We start from the raw sequence: 11910 nt of genomic DNA, 5'->3' as shown, positions 1-11910 counted from the left end.
TAAGCCAAAATTTGACTATTTAACTCCTATAAATTCACAATTATTTAGCAGTTATCAAAATCCCCCAAATTAAACTTTGCTTGTCCCCAAGCAAACCAAAAAATAAATTTTCAAACAAGTTCTGAGTGTTTCAACACTGTCAATGGCCTTAGTTCCTCCTTCTTCCAGTGGTCCTTTCCGCATCTGTCAACATCTCAAAATGAAAGCATAAAACACACAAGTGGTTAGTCAGTCCTTTGGAATCTCGATCACATCTGGCTTGCCTTACTTTCCTCACAAGGCTGGTGTTTTCCTCTGCTCACAAGTGTATGGTTTAGTGTCTGCAATTTTCTAACAACCTGCAAGTAAGATTCCAAAGTTTTGCATTTCCTCTCAAGTATAGTTATCTTTAGTTACCTTCAGGTGGATCACTAAGGACTTTATTGGCTTGTATTGGGCTTGGCTCACAAAAATCATGGTTTTTCTTGAAAATTCAAATTAGGATTAAGAGAGCAAAAATTTCTAATACTTCCGATGCATTCTTCTTAACCCTTTTATTCCCCCCAACACTTTTCTCTTGACACCTCTCTGCTCTTTGTTTCTGCCCTTTATTTTACTCATGATTTTTTTTTTTTTTTTTTTCGGGCTTCTAGTTTATAAGAGGTGTCTTACTACATGCTGTACCATTGTCTTAGCTACCCATTTTCCAAAATCCCCCAAATTAAGACCTTAATAACCCATTTTTGCTCTCTTATCATCCTAAAGGGTAGGACTTATCTTTTTTATTGGCTTAAGGGTTAATTCAGAATAAAATAATATGATATATAGGCTCAATCATGGGTGCAAGGGAAAAAATGATGTCGGGTTGGCTTTTTGGCTAAGTAGCTAGATATAACAAACATAGCCTTGATCATTTCCACCTTAAGTAACTATTCTAACAATCCAAGAGTGATGCAAAACCAGGAACTTAAAAACAGGCGTTTTCTCTCACAATTAAGTTCACACTCTCACCGGAAGTAAAGCAAATATACGGCATACCAGTTATGACCTTGTTCCATCAGACTATCCTTCCCACCTTGTGTTATTCATGTTCCACTTCCTGACCTGACTCGTGCTTCCAGAACCAATGTTTCCAAGGACTAGTGGCATCTCAAGTGTTTCAACCTTTCAGAACAAGCTCAAAAATTATGACTGCTCAAGTTATCATGCAATTATTATTCAGAAAACAAATGCTAAATCTCTCATATTATTACTACTACTTCTTTTTAATACCTAAACAGACCACCAAACACAAAAGAAAACAAAACATAAAAGAAACATCAGAAAATAAAAGGAAAACATCAAGAAAAATCAACTGCCTCCGCCCAAGTCCGCCCATGGGCCCCAGTCAGCGGTGGCTAAGTCAGCAATGAGGTCCTCATCGACTGCAGGATCCTCAGCGGCTCCAGAAGGCTCTTCCCCCCTGTCAGTGGAGGGCTGGTCTCCTGGCCAGGCGACTCGCTGACGATAGGCCTCTGGAGTGGTGAGCGGGGGATCCATCTGCAGGTGTAGGGACAGCCTATGCATATTCTCCATGATGAGCTGCTGTCCAACGTGAAGGGACCTCAGCATCTGCCCATGCATGTCCATGGATGCTGAGGTGGAAGCAGGTGGATGTCGCGGTCGCTGGGATGGCTGAGACGGAGACTGGGTAGGAAGAGGGGCCTCGGAAGCTGATGCTGAAGCTCTGGTGCGTGTGCGGCGAGGCCCAGGGAAAGTGATCGATGGGTCGGCGGGGTTCCAGCAGTTCTTCTTCACATAGGCTAGGTTGATCGCAGGGCTGAGTGACTCAAAGATCAGGGTGTCAGAAACCACCCCCTGAATGTCACACAGCGCTGTAATCAACGCCGGGAACCCGAGCCTCGAGGTACTGGACTGGGCAATCTGGCTGATCTGCTGTGATATAAAGCTGCCCACATCCATGTCCATGCGGCTCACCAAACCGTAGATCAAGCGGGCCCTGTCAAGATTAACATCAGAAGTGTGAGAAGTGGGCGCAAGATCGTAGTAAGAAAGGACACTCCATGTCTGAGCAAGTGTCGTCATGTCCTTCCTCAGGAGCTTCCAGGGGAGACCATCAGCATTAAGGACAAAGCGCCCCCCTGGAGTACACAGTGTGGCCGCGATGGTGTCAGGATCGGGGTGAGTGCTGAGGTATTTGGTGTATGCTGTATACTCTTCCCCGTCCTCCAAAATAACCGGGGCGTCGAGGAAGTCGTTAATGGTGTCAGCATCAAAACGAACGACCTGTCCTCGCACCCTGCAGAATCGTGGACTGTGGTCCTCTGGATCATAAAGGTTCGAATAGAACTCTTTCACCAGAGCCACGTCAATCCGCTTCTCCGGAAGGTGAGTCAGCACCTGGTCCCATCTGCGCCTCCTGAGTTCCTGGAGGAACTCGTCAAACATACCGGGTCCCAATTCAACATTCCTCTCCGGAAGGATGTTCCGGAGCTGAATGTTGTCTTGGTACCTGTGCCAGGCAATCTCAGATGTGAAGCGGGAAGTGTCCCAGTTGGACGCTTCCCCTGGTGTGGGCACGGCACGGCGCTTGCGAGAAGCCATCTGAAAAAAAAACAAAAACCACAAAAACAGCAAAACAGATTGCAGTTAGTAATTAGTGCGGGTGCAAAAAGTAAACAAATGAGGGGTGGAAATAGTAAAGAAGGGGGTGCAGAAAGTAGAGAAGAAGGGGGTGAAGGGAAAAAGAATGGGGGTGCAGAAAGCAAGCACGAGGACTGGTGGCCCTAAGGCCCAGCCTCGCGCTTGGCGCCACCCTGCGCGCTGCTGCTGGCACGCGCTTAGCGCCGCTCGCACTCGCTTAGCGCGTTCACTGATACAGTTGAGCGCGCTTAGCGCGACAGTGCGGCTAAGCGAGCGCTTCGTGGTAGCTCCTGTGACTTGCAGCGGCTTAGCGCGCTCCTCGTGTTGTTCTTCACTTGGTTTGCTCCCGCTAAGCCTATGCGCAAGGCTTAGCGTGATGATACCTGCAGATTAGGTTAACCTATGTACAAAACCATGTCTTACCTATGAAATCCGCGTGAAATAGCACAGGGACAGATATCGGCAAGTAGAGAAAGAGAGAATGCAGAGAGGAAAGGAAGAAAGGCAGAGGGAAGAAGGGAAGAGAAGAAATGCTGGGTAAAAATCCGAATTAAAAACAAAGGAGGCAACCGAGGCGTTGGGCAGTTTTCGAAAACTGCCCAGCAATTATGGTGTATGCGCTTAGCGGGAGGTAGCCGCTAAGCGCTCCGCAGGCGCTCTGACCTTTGGCATTCCCTCGTATTTTGAAATTTAAAAACGTACCTGGGCGCTTAGCGCGAGGTCTCGCGCTAAGCGCGGCTCTTCGTGCAGCCCACTTGATTTCTGCTATTGGCACCCCTCCTTTTGCTATCTGTACCTGTTGGGCTTTTTTTTTTTTTTTTTTTTTTTTTTTTTTTGAACAGAAACAAAATACTACATTTTTACACTAAATGTTGGGTTGCCTCCCAACCAGCGCTTAGTTTATTGTCCTTAGCTAGACAGTAGGCTCTTTCAAGGATCATTTAAATAGATAATGGTCGTCAATCGCTCTAATTGTCCTCCGTTATACGGCTTTAAGCGCTGGCCATTGACGATCCATTTCTTCTCGAAGCTCCCTTCTCTAGGGTCCACCAATTCCACTGCTCCATGAGGTCTAACTTCTTTTATGATAAACGGCCCAGACCACTTGGATTTCAGCTTACCTGGAAACAGCCTTAGTCTTGAGTTAAAGAGCAATACCTGCTGTCCTGGCTGGAATTCTCTCCTCTGCAGCTTCTTATCATGATATGCCTTTGTTCTTTCCTTGTAAATTCTGGACGATTCATAGGCATTCAGTCTCATCTCTTCTAACTCCTGAAGCTGCAATTTCCTTTTTTCCCCGCATGCATTATTGTCAAAGTTAAGCAATCGGAGAGCCCAATATGCTTTGTGCTCCAACTCTACTGGTAAATGGCATGACTTCCCGTACACTAGCTGGAACGGTGATAAACCGATGGGGGTCTTGAACGCTGTCCTATAGGCCCAGAGAGTATCATCGAGCTTCAAGGCCCAATCCTTTCTGGATGATGCAACTGTCTTCTCAAGGATTCGCTTGAGCTCCCTGTTAGAAATTTCTGCTTGGCCATTCGTCTGAGGATGATAAGGTGTGGCCACCTTATGTCGGACATTATAGTGCTCCAGGACTTTCTTCAACTGATTGTTGCAGAAATGCGTTCCTCCATCACTGATCAAGGCTCGTGGGACTCCGAAGCGGGAGAAAATGTTCTTCTTTAGAAACTTGATTACAACCCTGGCATCGTCTTTTGGCGTAGCTATGGCCTCCACCCACTTGGAGACATAGTCAACTGCTACCAAGATGTAAATATTCCCGTATGACGAAGGCAGGGGTCCCATGAAGTCTATGCCCCAACAGTCAAATATTTCCACCTCCATGATGTTCTGCAACGGCATCTCATTTCTCCGTGATATCCCCCCTGTTCTTTGGCATCTATCACAACAACGCACAAACTCGTAAGCATCTTTAAAAAGAGAGGGCCAGAAAAAACCTGATTGTAACACTTTTGCTGCTGTTCTGTCCCCGCTATGATGTCCGCCGTATGATGAACTGTGACAGTGCCAAAGAATGCTTCGTGCTTCTTCCTTTGTGACACATCTTCTCAATACATTATCTGCCCCTGCTTTGAACAAGTGGGGGTCATCCCAAACATAGAAGCGTGCGTCGTGTAGGAACTTCTTCCTCTGATTCCAAGTGTACTCCTCTGGAATGACTCCCGTGGCTTTGTAGTTTGCCATGTCTGCAAACCAAGGTCTGGTGGTAACCTGCAAAAGAAATTCATCAGGAAATTCATCTCTTACCTCAGGCTCTTCCTTAGTGACTTCTTCATTCTTTAACCGAGATAAGTGATCGGCTACCACATTCTCGGATCCTCTCTTATCCTGGATGATGATGTCAAATTCCTGCAATAAGAGGACCCATCTAATCAACATTGGCTTCGAATCGGTCTTGGCGAGCAGGTGCTTGATGGCAGCATGATCTGTGAAAATGGTGACCTTCGATCCTATCAAGTATGATCTGAACTTCTCCAAGGCAAAGACAACAGCTAGCATTTCCTTCTCCGTGGTGGCATAGTTCAACTGTGCTTCATTCAGGACCCTGCTAGCATAATAAATAGCATGAAATACCTTATCGTGTCTCTGTCCAAGGACTGCTCCTATGGCATAATCACTGGCATCGCACATCAGCTCAAAGTCTTTACTCCAGTCAGGTGCAATCATCACAGGTGCAGTAGTAAGCTTGTCTTTCAGTGTCTGAAATGCTGCTGAACATTCGTCATCAAACTTGAAGGCCACATCTTTATTCAGCAGGTTGCTTAGGGGTCTCGCAATCTTTGAAAAATCCTTAATGAATCTCCTGTAGAACCCTGCATGCCCCAAGAAACTTCGGACACCTTTAATATTCAGTGGTGGCGGCAGCTTCTCTATAACCTCTATCTTTGCCCGGTCAACTTCAATCCCTCTAGCTGAGATCTTGTGACCCAGGACTATGCCTTCTCGGACCATGAAATGACACTTCTCCCAATTCAGGACTAGATTCGTCTCTACGCACCTCTGAAGTACCATCTCTAGGTTCCTCAAGCAACTGTCGAATGAGGATCCGAAAACCGAGAAGTCATCCATGAACACTTCGATGCTTTTCTCCACCATATCTGAAAAAATGGCCAGCATGCACCTCTGAAATGTGGCTGGTGCATTACATAACCCGAATGGCATCCTTCGATAAGCAAAGACGCCAAAAGGGCATGTGAAGGCCGTCTTCTCCTGGTCTCTAGGGTCCACCGCAATCTGATTATATCCTGAGTATCCATCCAAGAAACAATAATACGCCTGCCCTGCAAGTCTCTCCAGCATCTGATCCATGAACGGTAGAGGGAAGTGGTCCTTTCGGGTGGCCTCATTCAGCTTGCGATAGTCGATGCACATTCGCCAGCCCGTGACAGTCCTTGTTGGTATCAGGTCATTCTTCTCATTCCGCACCACTGTCATTCCACCTTTCTTGGGAACCACCTGGACTGGGCTTACCCAAGCACTGTCAGAGATGGGGTATATGAGTCCCGCCTCCAAGAGCTTGAGTACCTCCTTTCTGACCTCTTCCTTCATTGTCGGATTTAGCCTTCTCTGGGGTTGCCGGATTGGCTTGTAATCCTCTTCCATCATTATCCTGTGCATGCAATAAGCAGGGCTGATTCCCTTGAGATCCGATATATGCCATCCAATAGCTTCCCTGTGTCTCTTGAGGATACCCACTAACCTGTTTTCTTCTTCTATTGTGAGTGCATTGCTGATTACGACAGGCTTGTCTTCCTCCAAGAACACATACTTTAGGTGATCTGGCAATATCTTCAACTCTACCTTTTTCTTCTCGGATGGAACTTTCTCTTCTAGCTTCTCAAACTTGGCTTCTCCCTCCGGAATACTGTCTTGTCGATCCAAGTCTTCCAAGCAAGCCTTCAGATCTTCCTCTTCTTCACTGGTCAGACAGTCCAAAGCATTAACCATTACTTTCTCCAGTGAAGACTGTGGTGTCTCGAGAATACTGACATCCTCCTTATCAATCTCTTCTACTCTGAAACACTTCCAACCTTCCTGTGGATACTTCATTGCTTTGAAGAGGTCGAAGGTGATCTTCTGGTTGTCAATACTCAGCTCCAAGTTCCCATTCCCCATATCCACCACACAGTTAGCAGTCAGCATGAATGGTCTGCCTAAAATGAGGGGAATGTCTGCATCTTCTTCGATATCCATGATCACGAAGTCCACCGGGAAAGTAAAGTGGCGGACCTTGACTAGGACATCTTCTACCACCCCGTAAGGTCGTGTAATCGAACGGTCTGCTAGCTGAAGCGTCATCTTGGTAGGATCGATCTTCAGATTTCCAATTCTTTTGCACATTGACAAGGGCATCAGATTGATGCTTGCTCCTAAGTCAATGAGGGCTTTATTCACCGTCTCCTTCCCTATGGTGCATGGGATGGTAACACTTCCGGGATCCTTAAATTTCTTGGGTAGCTTCCTCTGTATTATAGCGCTGCAGTTACCCCCTACCACAATGTTCTCATTGTCTATGTACTTCCCCTTCTTGGTGAGGATGTCCTTCATAAATTTGGAGTAGAGGGGCATCTGCTGTAAGGCTTCCCCGAATGGCATAGTGATCTCCAGCCCTTTGAATATTTCCAAGAAACGCTTGAAGTAGCGTTCCTTGTTCTTCTTGGTGGGCACCACAGGATATGGGAGATCTTGTGGTAGGGCTGGTGGTTCTTCTTTCCTGGCTTCCCGTGCTTTCTGACTCTTTGTCTTAGGTGGTGATGCCACCTTCTCTTCTACTTCTGTCCTGTCCTCCTGTGTCTCTGTCTTATCTTCCTCTGTCTGGTCTTCTTCCTCAACCTTACCTTCCTCTTGTGCTTTCCTCTGCCCTCGAGTTAGCACGGCCTTGCATTCTTCCTTTGGATTCTTCTCTGTGTTAGCCCCGAAAGTTCTAGTGGGCCTTTCAGCTTTGTCTTGTGCCAATTGGCCCATTTGAACTTCCAGATTCCGAATGGCAGCATCCGTGCTCTTCTGATGGGACCGTGTCTCCTGGATGAATTGCAGCAAGAGCTCTTCTATGTTGGTGGGCTTGTCTTGCTGATTGGGGCCCTGGCTAGGATGCTGGTATGGCGGTTGGTATGGTTGTTGATTCCTCTGCTCCTTATACTGGTTTCCCTGATTCCTCCACCCTGAACCTTGCGTGAAGTTCCTTCCTTGATTGAATCCTGGTGGCCCATGATTGAATCCTGCTCCCCCTTGGTGGAATCCAGATGAGTTCCCCTGGTTGTAACCCTGGTATCCGCGATTTGGTACGCCCATATAGTTTACTTCTCGAGAAGTATCCTGCTGGCTTACACACTGTCCAGGCTCATGGGTTCCTCCGCATGTGGGGCATCCTTCTACCTGCAAAACAGAAGAGTGGGAAGAACTTACCGCTTGTAACTGTTGAGGTAGTTTGCTGAGGGTTTCAGTAAGGGCTTCAATCTGCCTCGTCAACAACTTATTCTGTGCCAATGTCGCGTCTTGCGTGCCAAGTTCCAAAAGGCTTCTTTTTGTAGGCACATAGCTTCGATCACGAAGGATTGCTTGATCACTGGCCGCCATGTTCTCGATGAGCTCCATTGCTTCCTCCGGAGTCTTCAACTTGATTTTTCCCCCTGCGGACGCATCTAGCAGCTGTTTCGAGTGGGGCCGCAAGCCATCGATGAATATATTCAGTTGTACCGGCTCGCTATATCCGTGTGTCGGTGTCTTTCGTAACAGCCCGTGGAAACGGTCTAGTGCTTCGCTGAGGGACTCATCCGGAAATTGGTGGAAGGAGGAAATCTCCATTTTCCCTTCGGCGGTCTTCGACTCTGGGAAGTATTTCTTTAAAAACTTCTCCACCACTTCTTCCCAGGTTCTTAAGCTGTTGCCTTTGAAAGAGTGCAACCATCGTTTTGCCTCTCCTGCTAGAGAAAAAGAGAAGAGGTTAAGGCGTACCGCATCTTCTGGGACTCCAGCGATCTTTACAGTGTTGCATATTTCAATATATGAGGCAAGGTGAGCATAAGGATCTTCGCTTGGAAGACCATGGAAGAGATTCCCTTGAATAAGCTGGATAAGGGAATGTGGGTAGGAGATATTTGCGGCTTGCACCTCCGGTCTTGCAATACTTGTGAAGAACTGAGGAGTGGCTGTGTTGGAGAAGTCTTCTAAGGTGACTCTTCGTGCCTGTTCCCCGTCCATTTCAGTGTGATGTGGAGAGAGAGGAGGTGATGTGTGACTGCTTCCTTCGGTGTCCTGTTCCCTTCTTCTTCTTGCAGCGTTGTTACGCCGACAAGTGGCTTCGATTTCCAAGTTGATAGGGACCACGTCTCCAGATGCAGTCCTAAGTCGCATAAAAACAAGAAGGCACTACCCGTGCAATTATAGAGGAAAGAAAGAAAGAATAGAAGTAAAGAGAAAATACTGATAAAGTAAGCCAAGAAAAGAAAAGTTAGGCTTACAAACTGATATAGTATTAAGTGCGAAAACAAAATCCCCGGCAACGGCGCCAAAAACTTGTTAAGACTTTGGCAAGTGCACCAAATCGTGACAAGTAGTAAAGCTCGGAAGTCCGAGTATCGTGTCCACAGGGATTTTATTGCACTTTTCAATACCTCTCAATTTGTAAGTGGGAGTAAAGTAGTAAAGTAGAAATGAAAGTAGGAATAGTAAAGAGTGCTATTACTAAAATAAATGAGTAAAGGGAAAACAATTGATAGAAATGCCAAGACCAGACAAACCCAATTGGCCTACGATGCATGTAAGTATGATATTCATTATCAATGAAATGGTGTTAGTTCTACCCACATCTGTTGACTGCTTGCCCCTGATGCCTCACGTTGGCAAGCCTATTTTAACTACCTATCTCCCAAATGCCTTTGCGAAGATTCAATAATTAAAATGCATTAAGATTAAGTTCTAGATGTTGCTTAAATGCATGGGCAGTGAGTTATCATTCTATGCCTAGCAATGCTAACCCAATGATTCTTTTCTTTAGATGTTCTATTAGGTGTTACCCTTTCCCAAGCGATTAACCCCTAAAACTGATGCATGCATTGAATCTTAAATATTATTGAGAATTACCCTCTCCCGAGCGATTAAAACCCAAAAAGAGATTTAAGAATGAATGCAAGAATAAAAGAAAAGAAATAGAACAGAAAAACCTGGAATAAATTCTTTTGCATTGATAACTCTTGAAGCCCAGTGTACATCGTTGGCTTTTTAGGCCTGCCAGGCCCTAGCTAGGGGTTTAGCCACTCATGGCCATTGAGGGCTTACAACTGGGGATGAAAGAAAGGCTAGGCTAACAAAACAAAACAAAGAATATAGAGGGGGAAGAAAACTCAGGCTTGAGGTACTGAGAGTGATGCTCTGAGATGGGATGAAATTTCCTTGGGACTGCCTCTCTATTTATAGTGGCTGAAGTGGGCTTACGGGCCTTCGTAGTTGCGCTCAGCGCCACACCTCGCGCTTAGCGCGTTCAGATCGCGCGCTGGGCGCGCCATGCACGCTGGGCCGGTGCTTCTGTTGGATCGGGCGCTGGGCGCCTGTACGTCTGTTGGATCGGGCGCTGGGCGCCTGGCTGGCTTAGCGCGCGTAACGGTTTCCGCCACGCCCAGCGCCTCCAGTTAGTTGCTCGCTTAGCGCCTGATGCGCGCTGAGCGCCCCTATTGGACTGGGCCTGCTTCAGAAGTTTTTCTTTTTTTTTTCCTTTCTGTGCCACTTTTGCTAAATGCAACCTTATTTTTCGTATCTGCAGCCAGAAATTCAATTTAAATTAATTTTCTCACTTTTAATTACAAATAACTGCTAAATAATTAATTTTAAGCCAAAATTTGACTATTTAACTCCTATAAATTCACAATTATTTAGCAGTTATCATTTTTCCCTAAAAACCATTTGCTTGACTTTTGTTGCTTGAAAAAAAAATTGTTTTGAGTTCTTATTATTTTGTTTTAATCCTTCTAATGCATTTGTTTTTTCATTTTAGCCTCAATAATATGTAGATGATTTGTTTTAGTTCTTATCAATTTTTTTCCAAATGGAATAATATTTAATCCCAATTTAATATTTGAAAGTATAATTCATTATTACTTTAGTCCCTGCAAACATTAAAATTAGAAAAATGGTCACCAAAAGTGTAAAACGTTTTCACATTAGTTAAAGCTAACAGACTAGCCTACGTGGTACGTTGTTTTTCGGGTCTTTTCTTCATTGAATGCAACAATGCAGTCTTTGACGTGACTCACTCGTATTCGTCTACGTGTCCTTAACTTTCACGTCAACAAGTGACCCTCACTTTCTGAGATTGTATGGTTTCCAAGGGGCCAGTTTACAATTTTTGTAAATGATTTTTTTATGCTAACATTGTTTTTAAAATTATACTAAATATTGAATGTTTCAAAATAAGTTTTAAGAAAATCAGCATTGAATCTCTTATGATGTATTTGGTTTGCATTTTTTTTTTTTTTTTCATTTTCTGAAAATTTAGAATTCTGAAAATATATTTAGTTTGACTTCTTATTTTCTACTTTCAAAAAATAAAAGCATTAAAAATATGTTTTTAAAAGGAAATACATTTTTAGATGTATTTAAATTTATATTATTTGACGCATTTTAATTTTAGTCAAAATGAGGTTTTTGGTTTCAATTAAAAATAAGAAAAACGAGATTTTATTGTTTCTAATTTTTGGTTCGTTTGAAAAAATATTTTCACTAAAAATAAAAACTAAAATCTAATCAAACATATTTTCATCAGCATTTTTTATTTTGAGTGAAAATAAAAAGAGAAAATAATCAAATCAAACACCCCCTTATTTTCAAGAATGTTCCTCGTTTTTCACCTTTCACGAGCTCATGGGCTCATCCAAGGAATCACCTTTCCATGTTATTTTCCATTAACACTCATCTCGTATTCGACATTGGATTCCCATATTTTGTCGATGTTAAACACTATGTGGAAGAGGCCATTTTCCACGACCTCAATCTTAATTGGTATAACCGTTATAGAAAAGTTATGTGTGAAACTGATTCTGCCACTACTATTCACTTGCTATCGCATGCTAATGTCCACTTTCACCCATTGGCAGCGTTGATCAATCATATGAGAGATTGAGAGCCATTATGGATAGGCAGTGGCAGTTGGGTCTTTAACATGTCTATAGAGAGGAAAACCAATGCGCCAATTTAGTTAGAGAAAGTTCTTCTACTTTTGAGCAACTTCAGCTCTTGTCTTCTTGTCTTACTCAACTTCCACACCTT

The sequence above is a fragment of the Glycine max genome, chromosome 13, assembly GCF_000004515.6.
Source record: "Glycine max cultivar Williams 82 chromosome 13, Glycine_max_v4.0, whole genome shotgun sequence".
Lineage (NCBI taxonomy): Eukaryota > Viridiplantae > Streptophyta > Magnoliopsida > Fabales > Fabaceae > Glycine > Glycine max.
This window is presented reverse-complemented; position numbering follows the sequence as displayed.